Below are 18457 nucleotides of genomic sequence, written 5' to 3' on the forward strand. Positions count from 1 at the left end.
ACACATTTTATGTTATAAACCGTCGTACATGAATGGTCACCCAAACAATGTGTCCAACTATATCCTGTTTCTATGTAGTATTAATTTTATTCTACGAATAATAGAGTATCGGAATAGCCAAAGTTTGGCTGCACAAAAGTGCACCTAAAAACAGAAATCTTTGATGAAAATAGAGTAAATTTATATGAAAAATAGTTTTAGAAGCCAAAATATTGATTTTAGGTTATTAGTTACTTCAATAAAAAGTTGTATTTTAGTGTTACCTGCAAGTTTGTAGAACATATTAAATTAATCAATTAAGGTTTTTAGCATGAAAATATCGAAAAACTGTTTTTTTGATCATATTTTTAAAAAACAACAATTTTGCCTCAAATTAGAGGTCTGATGTCTGTGGTATCTTCGAAGAAGTTATTCAAAACGTAATATTCTACAACTTTGTCGAAGACATCGATCCTCTAAAAAAAATTTGAAAAAAAAAATTTTGCTCGGGTACTCTACTTTAGTCCAACAACAAAATATTCTATTTAGAAAGTTGCAGAATAATATTGTGAACATATCCTACGAAGAAATGCTGGTTCTAAAATGACATCTAAGGCCTCAAATAGGTTTTGTCCCACCTTTTGCCTTTCTCATATAGAAAGGTTATGCAATCACTCTGAAAAACGTCAACCTAATCCCGGCCCGGAGGGCCGAGTGTCATATCCCATTCGACTCAGTTCGTCGAGATCGGAAAAAGTCTGTATGTGTGTGTGTATGTATGTGTGTATGTATGTGTGTGTATGTGTGTGTATGTGTGTGTATGTGTGTGTGTATGTGTGTGTATGTATGTGCGTATGTGTCAAATAATGTCACTCATTTTTCTCAGAGATGGCTGGACCGATTTGCCCAAACTTATTCTCAAATGAAAGGTGCAACCTTCCCATCGGCTGCTATTGAATTTCGGATCGATCGGAATTCTAGTTCCGGAATTACGGGTTTCAGAGTGCGGCCACACAGAAATTTCTCATAAAAACTATAGGAAAAATTAAAAATAGAATTTTTATTTTTGATGCTAAATGTATTCAAGGTGCATAAAACGTCGAGATTTGATGCAAACACGAAAAAAATTTGACGAAGATTCACTTTTTTGGATTTTGCACATTTTTGTCTTTCTCATATAGAAAGGTTATGCAATCACTCTGAAAAACGTCAACCTAATCCCGGCCAAATTTTTTTTTCGACTCGCATAAGGTTTCTGGATTTTAACAGGGGCGTAGTTGAGGGTTTACGGAGAGGAGTTACACTCCCCCTCTACTGTTCACTCCCCTCCTTTAAAAGTCTCCTTAAATCACCCCTCAGACCACCACCTCATACCCTTCCCTTTCAACGCCATCATCTTTAAACCACCACTATATTACAAAGCATACCAATTTAAGCTGGGGAGTCGTTCGTTCATGGGACTTTTGCCCTCCTCACATACCCATCCCCGCATGACAAAATGAGTTAGCAAGCAGATAACATTGATCTAATGCTGATTAGGCTAATGGAGTATGATATTTTTTTGTTTCAAGTGTTTCACCGTCAACACGTAGCTCATCAAGTTCGTGGCTGGCATGCCATTGTGTATAAGTGCAAAGTGTACTAAGAATGTAATGGACATTTCCACAATTATGTTGAACATAAAAAGCCTCCGTGCCATAGTTTAGAAAAATGAGAAAGGCACAATTGCACCGCTAGGTGGATTAAAACAGGTTTTTTGGATTGGTCCCACTGTGCGCCACCAGCTACGACTAATTTCTACGCTCTCTAAAGAGCGAGATTCTGACAATCCCATTGAGGGAACATCTTGCAATATGCCTATAAGTTTTCGAAAGAGGAGAATCATTTCCTTCCCTGAGCTTCCTTGTAATTGCCTGAAAGTGTCCCTTGATGGGTGCTGTTACAAAATCGAAGTAAGTGCGTCACTCCTATTTTTTCCTAAGTTTTACACAATGTATTTGAATCATAGAAAACTTGATTAACATTCAACGTAGATTTTCCACAATTTTAACATTATTCGCAAAAACACTATGTAGGAGCGTTTTAGGGATCAAAACGTGCTATTATTTCAATCGGATTAGTATTTGTTCGGTACCAGGTACTGAAGTTATCGCTTGTCAAATCCGAATCAAAGGCAAAGACTTATGGATATTGTTTGCATAGTCATTGCACCTCAGCTGGTTCTAGGTGACTTCAACTTCCACGGTATGCAATGGGCTTGTCTTCACGATGATAACCGATCCATCTTAATGTATGATATTCATGACAATTTCAATATGATCATCTTGACTACGATGGCAATGACACGAACGCCCACTCCACCAGTTCGGCCTAGCGCGTTAGATTTATCATTGTACCTCGCTATATTTAGTGTTCCCGCGCGTTACGCGCCCACTATATTCGAAACATTCGAATTAGATGGCGCCGGTGGTTGAGTGATGTGGTATAGTGTAGTCATCTCTCTGGCGTCGGTAAAGAAGAAGTAGAATCCAACTTCTATACTTACTAACAAATATCCTCCTCCCGTGATACTTGTGGAGTGCACAGTAGTATAGACGGTCTCTGGAAAAAGCAAGTATCGGACTAACCATTCCTTCCCTTTCCTTCCGCGATTTACGTTCGGACCTGGCCGGCGCCAGTGTTGATCAATAATCACTTTAGGGTTACCAGGAGTTGCACATTGAAAGCTGTTTCGCTACTCCCAAGCATAATTGTCTACTTATTCTCTGTGCAACTTCAGCTAATACAGAACGGAGTAGCAGCCATGGGTGGTCGCACAAGATCAAGCTCAAGCTCACTATATCCGAAACAATCGAATCAAAACACGAAATTCATCCGCTTGAGACGTTCAACGTTTTGACTGGCTTGAATAATCGTGCCAGATTACCAGGTACAAATATTATTTTGACTTCTTTCACATTGCATCATTCCGGGCGGACACTTAGGCATTAGAAGGAGATATTTATGGAAGATCGCGTAGTTTCAATGAATTTTTCAGTATATCTTGTCAGAGGACACTTGAAAATTTATCAAATTTCGTGGGGCAATGAAAGTTTTGGAATCCGAAAGGTATCAGCAAACCATAGTTAAAGGGGATGGATTAAGGTCGTGAATTTCTTTGGGTGATATATCGGGTCATGTCCAATCATGGTACGTTGAATGAGCGTTTCCGGAGTATTGGGTTCGGGGAGAACGGTCTCTGCGCTTGTGATGACGGTTATCGCAACATTAAACATGTTGTCTGGTCGTGCGTTTAGTGTTCTAGCGAAAGTTTCCGATCCTGTATGTCTCTCATACACATATTTTCAAACCCCCGATAGATATCCGAATTTAGTTATCTCTTCTCTTTTTGGTTGACATTCTAACAGCTACTTGGAAACCTGATCCCAAGAGTTCCCAGCGGATCCAATGAGGCCAGTCAGCGATCTGGTTCATGATGTCCGGACAGTGATTTTCTGTTTGTCAAAAAACTGCTAGTTTAATATGAAATTGTTGTACATTGAGAATTTCAGAAGAATACATTTTGTGTGCGAGACACTTCGTGGCTAATTTCAGGTTGTGCTTTGTTCCAAACTTTCGAGTAGGTAATTCCCCCTCGGTAATTTTCGAGTGGGTAGTACTACCCATAGTACCCATGTATTCCGCCGGCCCTGCCCATATCATCATCATCATATCATCGTATCTATTGTATGCAAGTTTGATTGATTTCAGTTAAATTGTCGTACAATTACGACGGCAGGGCGTAAAAAATGCGCGATTTTTTTGAAAATTTTCCAGAATTTGTAAAACACCAAAAGGAACAAACGTGCGTTATTAGTTTTTTTATGTATTTTTTTTGTAAATGGAACACTGTGGCTACATTTGGAACAAATTTTAATTTAGCAGGGATCATACGCTATGCGAAATTTTGCTCTACAAATTGACATTTCCAAAAGTTTCTTACTTTGACCAAATCCCGAGTACCACTAAACTTGCCGCGGAGCTTTCGTTTCCGATCTAAACTTCGTGCATCGTTGACTTGCATCGGCGGCATGTAAACACACTACCACTACCGCTCGGTTTCGATTCGGTTTTCATTTCATGCTATCCACCCGTTCCATCCTCTTCCGCGGTGCCAACATTCCGCGCATGGCATGACGTCACACCGTCGACCTACGTGCCAGTTGCCACCGCGAGCCGGCTGAAATGTTGTGCCGTGCCTCCACGCGCCCTAGAAAATTTCCTGCACAGAGCGAACGAGCGCGTCCACCTCGCACTCCTCCGTGGCCACCCTACACCCGACGAACACTTCGCAGCCCCCATAAGCTATACTTTCGGGGATTGTTGTTTCTCTGTTCGGCGCACACAGTGTAGGTAATGTTAACCCCGTCCCATCAGCAGTGGCTGCTGCCGTCGTCGTCGTCGTAGCTCAGCACCGATGTCCCCTCGTTTCACTGTGTGCGAGCCTGAGCTTGAGCATGTTACGTCCGTTGGCTGAGGGTCCACCTCGTACACACCACCGGTGCTCCCACCCAACCCCGCTCATTGACACTACCTTACTGGGTCCCTGATGAGTGCAGCAAATAGCAAACCGTCGACAGCGACAACGGGAGAACGAGCAGCAAGCGGCGTTGTGCGGATTCGGTTGCGCGGAAATTTATCATTTTCTGTACCAACAACAGCCCCAGCGCCAGTCCCCGAGTAGGTACCACACGCTTATAGTTTTTGGCTGAAAGTCACTCGCAGCAGCAGTATCAGTAGCTGTGGCATCTGCGAGAGAGATACTTTTCTTTTGCGAGTTTTGGTGGTACAAGTTGGAAGTGTTGCAATTGCAAGTACAGTGCAGCAGTGCAACGGTTCGACAGGACAGGCAGAACCCATCCACCGGGTCTGGAAAATAGATCTCTGAACTGCGTGCTCCTAGTGAAATGTGAATTAGGCTTCTGTAGTGGCTGAAATTAGGATCCTCACAGATTTAGTGCTGTCAGATGAGGGTTGGCTGATTGAACCACAGATCAATAGCAGAACTCTGGAAGGACGATACATATCGAGCGCCGCAGAAGCGTTTTTTTGCCAAATACATGGTACAGTGGAAGTGCGTTTTGGAAGAAGTGATTCACTCTGTGCCGCTCCAGGGCACCCGAAATGGGCAAACGGCAAGGCGGGTCGGTTTGACGCGACGCGGCTAACACACAGCAATCTAAAATTTATAAGAAAAGCCTAGGTCAATAATGTCTATAGTGATGTGTTTTTTGATACATGAGATAGTCGCTTAGTTGGTTGATTTATTCGCCTGTCGTCACATAATCTTCAAGTGGGATTCCGTATTCGAGTGTATGTGGTGGATGTTTTTGCTAACGGTTTTGCAAAAAAATTAAACCTGCAAGATAAGGAGGGTGCAATCAGTGAAAGTGAATGAACAGGCCAAGGCGAAGCATTGAAAATAACTTTATTTTGGCGATCATCTAATATTACTAACGCGGTCGTACGTGAGTGTTAGTTTCGGACGGTTGCGATTTTTTTTTCTGCTGATCGTGTGTGTTTTTGGAGGTGATTTTTTTTTGTTATATCGGGTGTGAGCTCATACTAGCGAAAAACGGTGATTGTTTGTGGCATTTGGGTATTCTCAAGGAGACAGACATAATTTGACTGTGCAGTTTCTGTACGATACACACATACAGTAACTCGCGAATGGTACCGCATTTAGGTTGAAGGTAAGTTTTTTTTTATGAACCAGAATTTTCTAACCTTATCAAAAATGTGTCAATGCCAAATGCAAAAAAAAAGTCAGCTCAATAACGAACACGCCATTTCTGCAACCTTCGCGAAAAATTCTTTGTCCATCAGAGAGATGCTTCAAAATGCTTTTTTTTTCGCTTGTATCGCATATAGGCTTATCGGGGTGGCGGTTGGTAGGGGTATCCCTCGGTTAACCTTGAATATCGTTTCGTTTGTCCAAGAGAATACTACGTGTTTGGGAAGAGGAGGGAATCGATTTTTGCGGCTCCACACACGCACACAAAATGTCGGAGCGAAGTTCGAGTGCGCCAACGCAGCGCCATCTGTAAGCGTGGTGTAGCGATAGGGTCGATCAGTGGTCCTTCCAGGAAAGGAGTTTCGAATGAACAAAGAAAAATGTAAACTGTCGAAAATGTTTCGATTTTGGCGCGTCTGGTTGTTCTTTGTTGTAAAAAGAGTTATTAAATGGGCAGTTTGATGACACGTGTTTACTACGTTTCTTTCATTAAACCATAAATGTTTTTTCCCAAAGATATATTTTTATGTGATGAAGAAATTTTAATCACTTGTATGTTTTAACCTTATAAAATTAAAATTTTCAAACGAATAATTTTTGAGCTACTTCGTGGAATGCCAAAAAGCAAATAATTTCTCAAACGTGTTCTTTGTAATTTGACTATTCATTACTAATATACACTTTTTTTTAGGTTGTTGTAGATGTTGTTGAATTTTCATTACATATCACAGCGAAAGTTTATTAGGTTATTTGCCTTTATAATGTTTATAGTATTATTCAAAAAACATCAAATCATCGTACTACTATAATCCAAATTATAATCTGAGTGTAACACAAATCGGATTAAATTTGAATATTTTCTTTGGTTTTAGAAATTGGAAATTTGGCACTTGATTTCGACTCTGTGAATCGTACTTAATTAACGTAATTTATCAGTATTTGAACCATTTATTGTCTTGCAAGAAGCAATAAATATCCGACTTGCATAGAGACAACAACTACAAGAGGTTCGTCACTTCATGCAATAATGTAGCTACAATCGCTGATAGTAAATAAAGCTGATCCTAATTCGACTTTTGAGCCACGCAGACATCTTTAGGAACAATGAGTGAATTTTATGTAACTATTTTGTTTATCTCTTTGATTCAAACAATGCATTTACTAGTTCATAACAGTAGATTTACATTAGCCTTGAAATTGTCTATCGAATTATGTTCACTCCATTGTTTATGCAAGAACACCAAAAAAGCGAGGGATCGCAAGCAGAGACACTAACGTGCATTCCGGGGTTATAAAAGATTTTTTTAAACAATAATAGCCGATTTACCTACTCCTAGTATTTGATAAGACATTGCTTTCTTGAACCATCCCGGTGGTATGTTTTTTATAATTCATTAATTTGACACAGAAACGGCGGTGGTCAGCTCTTTTCGTCCGTGTCCCACATCGCTTATTTTTATAACGTCATTCATCAGCAGTGCTGTCTTTGAAAATGAACCACCTCGGTTATGCAACTTATTTTTCCCTTCTTTTTTTTAATGCAAATAATTAAGCAGCCTTCATAACGTTACATTTTGAATTGCACATATTTTGTCGTATATAATTTTAAATGTTATTTGATTTGATGGTATTGTAAGGGAACACGTATCCGCCGGCTGATGCCAATCGAGCTGACATTTCATTAGACTGAGCAACTTAATTTCTTTGTTTGTTTAGTGTGTAGGAAACTAATCTACTGGATATCGATTGCGCGTTGGGAATACGCATGGTCTGGTCTGAGTGAATGATGACTTTTGAATTATGTGTGAGGGTTGACAATTGACAATACGCAGGAAGAATTCAAAACCAGTTTCGGCAGTTATATTAGCAGAAAGAACAAATGTTTTATTGGCATATTCACTGCTTTATTTTAATCCATTGACTTATCAATCTATTGTACTAATTGTTCTAATTGTTCTTATAATATTGAGTACTTGCATATGTTTTGGAGTAGTACATGAACTATATTATTGTCATGCTATTCATATTACTTCATGAGTATAAAAATATTATAGCTTGATTATTGACGCAAAAGGTTAATTTCTTTTCATTCTTATTGTTTTCAAACTTGTTCTAGTAATTAGCGTAATAAACCGCTTACATGTCATTATTTGTATATCTGACATACAAAGTTAGTCGTTTCAGGTATTTCGGTATGACATATCGACAAATGTTTCTAGACACGAAAAGTAATCGCTTTTCATTATATTGTATTATTTTTGAAATGCCGTGTTTCGCCGGAATGAAGCAAGGAATAATGAAATCGTTTTATTCAATTAAACATAATCAACGCTCCCGACGGTCGGTTTTCCGGAGCTGAGCAAACCGAGCATTTCAAAATTAATTTAATAAATGATAAATCTATCATAAATTCTCGGCAGCCGGCTGATCAGAGCAATAAACACTTTATTATAATACTGAGAGTTGCATAGATCGTAACACTCATCAAGGTGAACCCAGATTTGTGTAACTCTTTGTGTAACCTATTAAAAAAACTCCTTCCCATGACAAACGTGGAAATGCAGAGGTATACACGGTCTCCATAACAACGTTTGTGTTACACTAACATTCCTTCCCTTCGCCGATGAGTGTAAGGACGTGACTAGCGCCGTTATTGGTATAAAGGTGCTTAGAGTTATAAGGTGATTCGTCTTTGGCAGTAACTAGGTGAGGAGTGAGGTAAGCGTGCAGCAAGCTGCGGAGTAGAAAAATGACGGCGAACAACTTTGTTTACATACTGAAATCCAAGCAAACATGCATGGGGATGTAGTAAACAATGTTGTTAGCTGTCGTTTTTAGAGCCAACATGGCTGATTGGCGATTTCGAGGATCGTATCACCTGAGAATAAAAGCTTCTTGATTGGTATTTCAAAGTGTAGAACTCTCGAGGCAAAATTATTAATTTTTCAGCACAAAGTTTTTATGGTTCCGTTTAGAGTTCCAAATAACTGAGCGAAATTTGGGGTCGATTGGTTAAGACCCGGCGTAGCGCATTTCGCTTGAAATTTATACGGGAATTTGCATGGGAAAACCTACTTTTTTGTATTGTCAATCCTAGAGATCAGAGTGTTTCCTACTGCATGCAACAAACTAAACAAAAGTATAGTTCAAGATTTGCCCAAAAACTTTTGTATGGTGCTAGAATGTATCGCAACAAAGTTCTAGATGTTTAAAAGTCGATGGTTCTCATTAAATGGCAAAAATCATTGATTTTAAAAACACTGCAGGTGTCCAGTGGCCAAAAGTCGAAAATGGTTTTGATGGACCTACAAAGGTACATACCATGGTTTTTTGATATCCAATTTTCAAAATTCAAAATGGCGGATGCAAAATGGCCGACATTTTAATCAAAATATGAGTAAATTTTCACGCACGAAAATTCAATGGTTCCAGTGGATGCCAATAACATTTATAATGTGTCGAATTTTAAATGGTGTGTAGTTGAATGATAGAATTTCTTGACATGCACGCATTGAGATGTTTGGGTGTCTAGATGATGTATCTTTTATGCGAATAGATGTTATCAGTTATTTTAATTTATGTATTTTGAAATAGTGTACAAAATTGCTGTTTTAAGAGCACTCGGAGCCCCACTATTGAGCTAAGGGACTCATGTTGTAACCAGATTAAGGGTACCGTCTGGTGTAAAGTGTTATCGAAAGTTATTTTGTTTTACTATTTAGAAGGCAAGGCAACAATGGATCTTTTGTGTAACGTTAAGATCGCTTTTACATTCATTTTGCATGAAAAAAAAATTTCTGTCACACATACAAGCGTTCCAAGAGTAGACGTCCAACCACTTCTACGCCGAGGAGCGCAGCGGCGAATACGATAACTCTTGATAAAATTGTCCGACACAGGAAATTCAACAAGATTTGTAAAGCTTTGATTTGTAGTTGCTCGATGAACCAAAAAAAAAAAAAATAGAAAAAAGTTCGAGTTTTAGAAAATGGTGCCATGAAAACCGAGAAATCTCATATTTTACTGTAAATTTGCTCAATTTTCTTCAAAATGATAGTGAGAACATTTTTGTTGTTCAGTTTTCTATGGTTCATCGATAGGCTACAAATATTGTGCATTCTCATAAAAAAATCAAGTCAATTCGTTGATAAGTTTTTGAGTTATCTTGTTCGCCGCTAAAGGGTGTCCCACATCAAATTGCATCACGGAAAAAACGCTGTTGAAAATTACCTATTGAGTATTTTCTCTTGAAATTTGTGTAGTTTAGAGGGAATTGCTTACACTGTATTTTTTCGCTGTATGCTTTTCGAAAATTGTGGGCGATAAATTGAAATCTGCGTGTGTTACAGAAAATGTAAGCGCGAGAAATGCATGTCTGTTTAAAACAAAAGTTTAGCGTGGCCACCGAGATTGCGGGAGACTATTCTAGAGGTTCAATACTAACAATTAAGCGGATAAAGAGAAAGTCGATTTTTTTCATACACTGCACCAGACGCCCCCTTAAAAGAAGCAGACCATGGGTTTGACATGGGCAATCGCAGCTTGCGTTAATTACTCGATATACAATCTATCACGAAGTTACATTCCTTTACAATAACACAGAAAAATAGGAAATTATTCTATGTTTATAAGGGCTAAACAACTTTAATTATGCAATAAATTCCCAAAAGGGAAAATTGGACTAAACCGTTTTGCACGTTAAGGGCACAAGACCTAATTTTAATTAAGTTTTTTTTTGTGTTTCGAATTCATCTTGTCAGTAACTAGCACCATTTGGGCGTCTAGTTAGACGATGTATCTAAACCCAAATTAGCACTAGTTATGTCTAACTAGAGCCAATTTGAGTACTAGTTTAGATACATCGTCTAACGTCTAACGTCTAGTTACTGATGAGATGAATTCTAAACACAAAAAAACAAAACTTTATTAACTTTAATTATACTTTAGTGTAGCGTAGATTTTTCTTACACGAAAAAACGAGCCTATTATGCCTAGCGTATATTATGTCAATCGTCCATTATGTCTAACGTTATTATGCCTCACGTATTTATGCAACACTTACTTTTGCCTTTTTTTAATTTTAACGACATTCAATTAGCTAGAGATTACTGGGTAGGGAAAGTTTTGAAAATTTAGAGCCATAGTACACAAGTGAGAGCAAGGATGTGAAGTGTATAGATCGGAAAACTAGAAGTGGCAGAGACGTTAGAACAGGCTTAATACCTTACAGGCTTAACTTTTGTCTTCTGCTGATGGGGGTCGAGCTTACAAGCCATTTTTGATGTTGCACAATTAAAAGACACTAATTAGGCCAGATTTTATTTTTTATTCTTTTCGTTTATTTGATAGGCACAAATGCGTTAGCTTGGCGGTGCCAAATTCGTTTGTTTTTTACATTTTAAATGCTTAAAACTAGGAGGTTACAATGTTCAGTTTTTTATAATGAGAGGAAGAATTCTACAGCTATCTTAAGACTAGAAATACAGTTCTATATACAAGAGAGGGGGCAAAAGATTTTGTTTTATGAAAAATTGTTAAACAAGGAATCCAGTTTGATATTCAAAAGGGGAGAAATAGTTTTTTACGAAATATTTTACAGTTATCTTAAAACTAAATATATAGTTTGGTATATAAAAGGGGTGAACAAATATTTATGAGAAATTTCACAGATATCTTAAAAGTAGGGATACAATTCTATTTACAAGATCGGGGACAATAGTTTTAATGAAGAATAAAATTAACAGCTATCTTAAAACTAGAAATACAGAATATAAATTTAATTTTTTTGAAGAAGACTTATGCTGGGTTAAGATATTCAAAAGGGGGCTTATTTCCATCATCGGTGTAGCAGTAGTTGTATCAAGGACAGGGGAGAGAAGGCGTATATGATGACATGGAGAGAAGAGCAGAACTTGTAACTTTCGGGCAAACGGGAGATCAGCGACACAGTACCTTGTCAGTAGGTCGTCGAGTACCGTGTTGGCGGATGGTATTCTTCAGACCCGCAGGGAAGTTATCAGACCATAGTGTCGCTCTCGCTTCAGCTACCTTCTATGCAGGGCGATGGCGGTCGCATAGTGGCACTCTGGCACTGGTCGGGTCTATAAGGAAGGACAGGGAGCTTCTGGAAAAGAAAAATAAAAGAGAGGGGCTAAACAGATTTAGCTTTATGTCACCAAAGCTCCGAAGTATTGACATCTTCGGGTTAGCTTGAAGGGAGCTTGAAGTCTCCGTATGATATTTTAGATCCATTGGTAGATGTAGGCAATAACGATTGCTTGCAGTACCTGAATTCTAGTGATGTTTTGATGTGTAGAGCTGCAACTAGGGGCGAAAATGTAATCAAGTTCTCCATATAGATTGTCGAAAACTCAAAGCCATTGTTCCGGTAGTTAGACTTGATCGATTTGGCTGAAAATTGGACCAGTTAATTCTGGTGGATATAGGAATCGACTCAGGGGTACGACGGTGAGAGTAAAGTTTTTCGGGTCATTCTAGTTAATAGTCTAAAGTGTATTCTACTTCACTCCGGTTATGTATTTGAGAGTACTTAAAACACCCACGCAGCTCAGATATCAATTTTAGAGGCTCTAAATTTTTGGAATACTTAAGGAGTCATACGAGTTTTTTTTCCATGAAAAATTCAATTATTTTCATTTTGCATATTCTGAAATATTACCATTTTAAAAATATACATTCAAAACTATTTTATGTTTTCTCTACGTTGAATATCTCAAAAATGTCATCCAGAGAAAATTTCAGTCAATTTGGACTATTATTCAAACGGAGTCCTTTTTGATCTGCAAGCAAATCGTATACAAAACTTTACACGCGTTTTTGTTTAACCATTATGTGTTCGACGCGGTACCCGGGTACCTTTTTAGGTTTCAATTAATGAAATTCCCATGTTTTATCCATAGCTGGAAATTGAAACTTTGTGATATCTTAGAACTTCACTAAGTTAATCTTTTGGGTTAATAATTTTGTTGATATAGTAAGAGGGGGAGTGATGAGGGGTTCCTGAATTTTTTTACTACGTAACAGGCCGACGTGGGTACCCGGGTACTCAAAAAACTGAAATGCCAATAACTAAGGTAATTTTTAACCGATTTTGATACTTTTAAGTGTTTTGGATTCAGGAACTCATCCACTTTTAGACTTGATAACAATGAATATGGTTGCTTGGCTCGGTTCGCTGGAATCCAGATTTCCGGAAGCTTGTTCGAGTGTTGGGATACTGTTTGTAAATTTCAATGAAATACTAGCAATATGGGTATCAACATTTTTGGAATTGCATCAGTAGGCAACCCGGGTACCCTCGTTGGCCTGTTAAAGGTGTTTTTTTTGTTGGACACATAACTGTTAGCCATCGACTTTTTGATAAATTTGGTTATATTCAATGTTGGAAATCACCCATCATTTGCACGATTGAGGCAGGGATGAGATGTTAGAAGTAACCCTCTGCCCCGATAGCATTATGCATGAGTTGACGGACATGTTCGTACCGAACAAGCTCGAGTCGCGGTTTTCTGATCACAAATACCTGTTTAACATTGTAGACGTCTCGCTAGATATCGTCTAATCGTTGAATTTGGACTTCTATGAAGAGAAATTTACGACTAGGTGCCATGGGTATTCTCCAACAATTCACTTTTCAAGTGACTTGAGGTCGTGGATAAAAGAAACTTGCTCATAGCAACGGTATATTAAGAGGCTTATTCGTTTCGAGTGTACAATCAACCTCCCAGAACGACAAAATTCACCCCTGGGGGTGAACTTATCCCAGATTGAAAACCACTGACCTACACGATCTGGCGATTATTAGGGTGGGTGCTCCTATAGTTGAGGTGTACCAATAATTGCAGTAGGGGGTTGTACGCCTAACTAAGGTACCAACCATCAACAAATTTTTTTTTCGATTCATCGTACTAAAATTATGCGACTGTTATCCTTGAAATTTGTTCAAATAACTATTGAAAAAATTGATTTTCTTCGAATTTTGAGCTCCTTTGCACCTATAGTTGATCTAATGTACCTATAGTTGCAAGTCCCATAAGAAATCAATGGGATTTGCAACAATAGGAACCGAAATTAGCGATTGCACCACTATTGGTACATGTGTTCCTATAGTTGTACAAGCAGTTTTGAATACATAAATTTGTTATTAAACCATCTTTATATTTTTCCTATGAAGTAGGGATTAAAAGCTTTCGTTTAATGTATTAATATTGTCTATAGGTCGATTTTTTAACAAAAGTTTTCCTTAAGTATGCGACTATTGGTACATCCACCCTACTCCAAGTAACAAAATCTGTTTTAAGGTGCACAAGAAGAAATCTTCAAAACTCGTTCCCTAAATAACCGAAAATAAAACCATTTATTCTACAAAACATCCTATACTTAAAAAGGTTTTCAAGTGCGTTTTTTCGAGATTCTTTTAAAACTTGATTATTTATGTAAGCAAAGCACCAACTAACTGTCATTGCGCGGAAAATGAGTTGTTTGCCGAAATTCTGCTTCTTGGCATTTTTGTCAAGATCTGAATTGCAGAGATCTCAGATAAAGTGTCGTTTGTAGCTGAGACTTGGATAATATTTCGCCAAAAATGGGTAAATATTCATTCCAACATTGATGCGAAAAATCACGGATCTGCCAGGCATGACACTGAGAACAATTTACTGAATAAAACGCAGATGCACTATTTTAAATTTAAATTCCATTTACACATTATCACCGTCCAGTGGTAATAACTTATACCATTTGTTTGACACTTTCATTCATTGGACATGACGATACATACTATGATTTGCCCGTAATAACTAAACGACGAATATTAAGCGAAAGAGAGAGAGAGACGACCTAGACAGTGTTTCGTGTTACGGAATGACCAAATTCTGGGAAGAAACTGAGCCTTGGCGCGCTCATATTGCCTGGAATGCAATATCAGAAAACAATTTGAGCAACTTGATCGTTCCATGCTGTAAAGTGGTCTGTTCCCCCTAAACCACTTATTGAAGATAGTGGTAAATGCACAGACCATCGTGTGAATCCGAAAAACAATGAGCACTCCGGTTAGCATATCAAGTAAACTAGAATATGTTGAACCAATTCTGACTAAAGCACACCGAAAAGACAAATAGGGTTGCAACAATCTAGCTAAGCATGGAGGAAAACCTAGTCTCTGCAGATTCAATAGAGCAATACCGTGTGGTACTTTATCAAATGCTTTTGAACAATCAAAATATATTGCGTCAGTTTATTGACGCTTCTCGACAGTGGGGACTAAGATGCAACTATACGTCATCACATTTGAAATAGATTTGTAAAGCGTTGCTTTACAAATCTGTGTCACTCGTCAATGATGTGAGAAGCGGCAGTGTACATCTCATTGTAAACTTACTGTTCAATCAGTTTAGCCAAACAGTTCAAAAGCGAGATTCCTCTAGCCTTGTGAATTGGAAGTATAGCCGCTTCTTTCTATGCACTCCAGAAGATGTTTTCAGTTATTGACAAAGGCGTACCCTTTTCCGAATACTGCAAGCAAGCAATTCGGGCCTGGTCATTTCAATGGGTCGACACTGGATAAATCTTTCAAGACGTCGACTTCACTCTTATTCAGGCAGGGGAGACTAAACGATAATAATGTTTCCATATACTCCTGAGATCGAGAGACAACTGGGTTGTTGAATGCCCTACGAAAGGGTTCTGTAAACAGATCAATGGACTCGCCTCTCCGATATAAACATTTACAGGAATAAAATCAACGCACTTTTTACTGTTTACAAACTTCCAGAATGTCGAAGGGTTTTTTTTCGAAGGTAGCCTTAAATATGACTAATATACTCACCGAATCCAATATTTCGGGCTGATTCGCATTGAAGCTCGGTTTGTAGAAGAACAGCTGTGTTGTCATCGATCTTGTGACGGAAATACGGCTTGCCTTGTTTTCTAAAAATGTGAGTACATGGTCCTGATGGTTTCCGTTCAACAAGTTACACCAGTCAACTGCATCAAAGACTGCGGAAATTTCCTCAAAACTGGACCGGTTGAAGTCAAAGTTGAGGCCGTCGTTGGAATCGGCAGAATCGTTATCTGTTTCAATTTGTGTGTTAAATCTCAGCACGAAGGGTTTATGGCGAGCATCCACTTTGAGTATAGATGTCGGCTGCTTAGTTAACGAAAGTCAGATTGAGCTTCCGCCTATTTGCGTTAGTGAGAGAGTTGATTTGACACAAACCGCCAGCGACTACCGTTTCCATGATAGATACCTCTTATTCAGATGTGGCAGTTTCCGACAGGTAAGATTTGATGTCGTCGTTGTCATCCATCGGCGATGAGGAAGGTTGTATTCACCTACGATGAGTACACTATCTGAGCTGACAGCTTTGTCTAGAATTTGTTGAACTGCAGAAGCATAAGCACTGTACAGGTCTGCTGTTCGGTGGCAAATATAAACAACAAATACACAGAGAGCGACTCGGTAGTAAAATAAGAACAAGTTATTGTTTCGAGCATTCAAAACCAGTCAATTTTAGTACAGTGCCAGTGAGTTGTTTTTTAAGCGCGATTAGAACTTGACTTGAGGAAGAGTTGCGACCGCAACGATAAATTGTGCAGTTCCTTAAAAGTTCCGAGTTATGTATGTCATCGCGCAACTAGGTTTCTGTGAGAACAATAACATCATAACCGCAAGAGGAGAGCGCCTAAAACAACTAATAATAAAAAGAAACTTTTAGTTCTATTAAGAGGTGATATACAAAGTTGGAACTCAAAAAATCGAAAAAAATGATTGAATATTCAAAAAGTACATACGTTTGAAAATAACTGAGCGAAATTTCATCCAGATCGGAGCACTAGATTTTAAATTACGTTTGCAGCGCGCTGGTTCTTCCACGAATAAAGTTGAACATTAAAAACAATTATCTCGGAATGAAGTTTTTTGAAATGTACCGTTGCGGTGAACGTGATATCTCCAAAACTATTCATCCGATTTTCATAATTTTTTAATTGTTTGTATTTACATTCTCGTGTACTTAAACGGTTCCTTTTCATCAATTTTTTTTCGATTCTTTGCAATGGATTTTTGTTTAGAATTTTGTTCACAACTCAATTTTTGGTCAACATGTTTTTTTGCAAGAAAATTCCGAATGTGAATGTTTTTTGCAAGAAAAAAATCGAATGTAATGACATTTTATACAGCATACCAACATATAATACAATGATAATGAATATATTGAAGTAAAGCTACATGACCTGACACCGCATACTAATCCCGCCGCTGTCAAACAACTCATGTCAAAATACGGAGAAGTGAATATCGTTGGGGAAGATACGGAACTTCTTCCAAGGTCTCCGCCAATGGCGTTCGTGTGGCGAAAGTCCGACAGAACCTATCCCCTCCTACTTGACCATCCAATGCAAATCAACCCAAGGTATTACATATACTCAGCGAATATTAGTCACGTATGCACGGCAGATTCCGTAGAGGCTGCTAAGGAAATTCCATCTGTTACGACCAAGACCTGTACAAAGTCGCCGTAAGCGAAGCTACAACCGCTTATTACAACAACGACCTGGTTCCAACAAACACTAACTCAACAACTAACAGCGAAGTAACAAAGTTTACATCAAGTACCTCCAAACCTACAACAAACACTATCAATAAAGAATCAAATGCCGATGAAGACGGATTTACAACAGCGACCCTTGAGCACAAAAAATAATAGGAACATCCGACCGTGAGTAACGTGACTGCAGTACCGTTGACGACATGGACGTGGATGAAAACGTAAGGAATGTCCCCAAGTTGTGACAGATAACGCAGCTTATGTTCCATCAAATCAGTTGCGTTTCAACTTCGTCTCATCAGAATTCGACACTAACTTAGCGACAGGATTAAGCTTGCGCTGGATTAACGCTCCAAAACGAAAACACGATTCGTATTTCTGAGCAAACCTTTAGTCCTGCGTGATGTCCCGCAAAAAAGGAATGAGGAATGAGAATAAGTGAAGTTGAAACATTTGGTTTGACTTAGCAAGCTAATAAAAGATGATATACTATATTTCTATTTATTGTAGAAAATGTTTTTAGCCACATTTGCGCGTTAAGGTCACAAAAACCTATTACTAAAATAGTTATGGAATTTGGAAATTTCATAACTAATTGAGTTATACTTTTTGTCCTCTAAACGCGCAAATATGGTTTTAAAATATTTTCTCCTCAGTGGAGAAACCTAGTTTTTTACGTAAATTTTCTCTAAATATATAGCATACACACTCAATTCGGCTCGGCAATTTCCCAACAGCTGTGTAGTCAGCAAATTTAAAAACTGATGCCTCAGTAAAGTGAGATTTGTTTGGTGAAATATTTTCCGAGACTCAGCTACGATACGAAAAAAGCTGAGATTCGGCAGAAAAAATTATGTGTAGTAATGTTTCACCGCCAAGAAAGAAGATCTCAACACGCAGCAGCAAGCTGCATCAATAGGCCACAATGGACAGGCATTTCAAAAGCAAATTTTTATTTTGACATATTGTAAAAAAAACTTTACAGAACCACGGCTCAGTTATGCTAATGCATTGGACCGTGTCAAAAAAACAAAAGGAAAAACCAAACACCCTGTACACAGATGTAATTATTAGTAACGTCACAAAACTTCAAACTCCCCTCGGCAAGAACCGTAGAATTTAATTTTCTTCGAATTAT

General features: G+C 38.3%; 1 protein-coding gene across 1 annotated transcript in view; it reads left to right on the top strand.

Moving 5' to 3' along the window:
* The first annotated feature begins 4601 nt into the window (after window positions 1-4601).
* Window positions 4602-18457, top strand: part of LOC131679154 (Krueppel homolog 1-like) — a 188329-nt gene continuing 174473 nt past the window's right edge. Inside the window, exon 1 of the mRNA XM_058959786.1 lies at window positions 4602-5711. The gene's annotated coding sequence lies outside the window, so the exon portion shown is untranslated. The remainder of the gene's footprint in view (window positions 5712-18457) is intronic.

This window comes from Topomyia yanbarensis, chromosome 2, assembly GCF_030247195.1.
Source record: "Topomyia yanbarensis strain Yona2022 chromosome 2, ASM3024719v1, whole genome shotgun sequence".
NCBI lineage: Eukaryota > Metazoa > Arthropoda > Insecta > Diptera > Culicidae > Topomyia > Topomyia yanbarensis.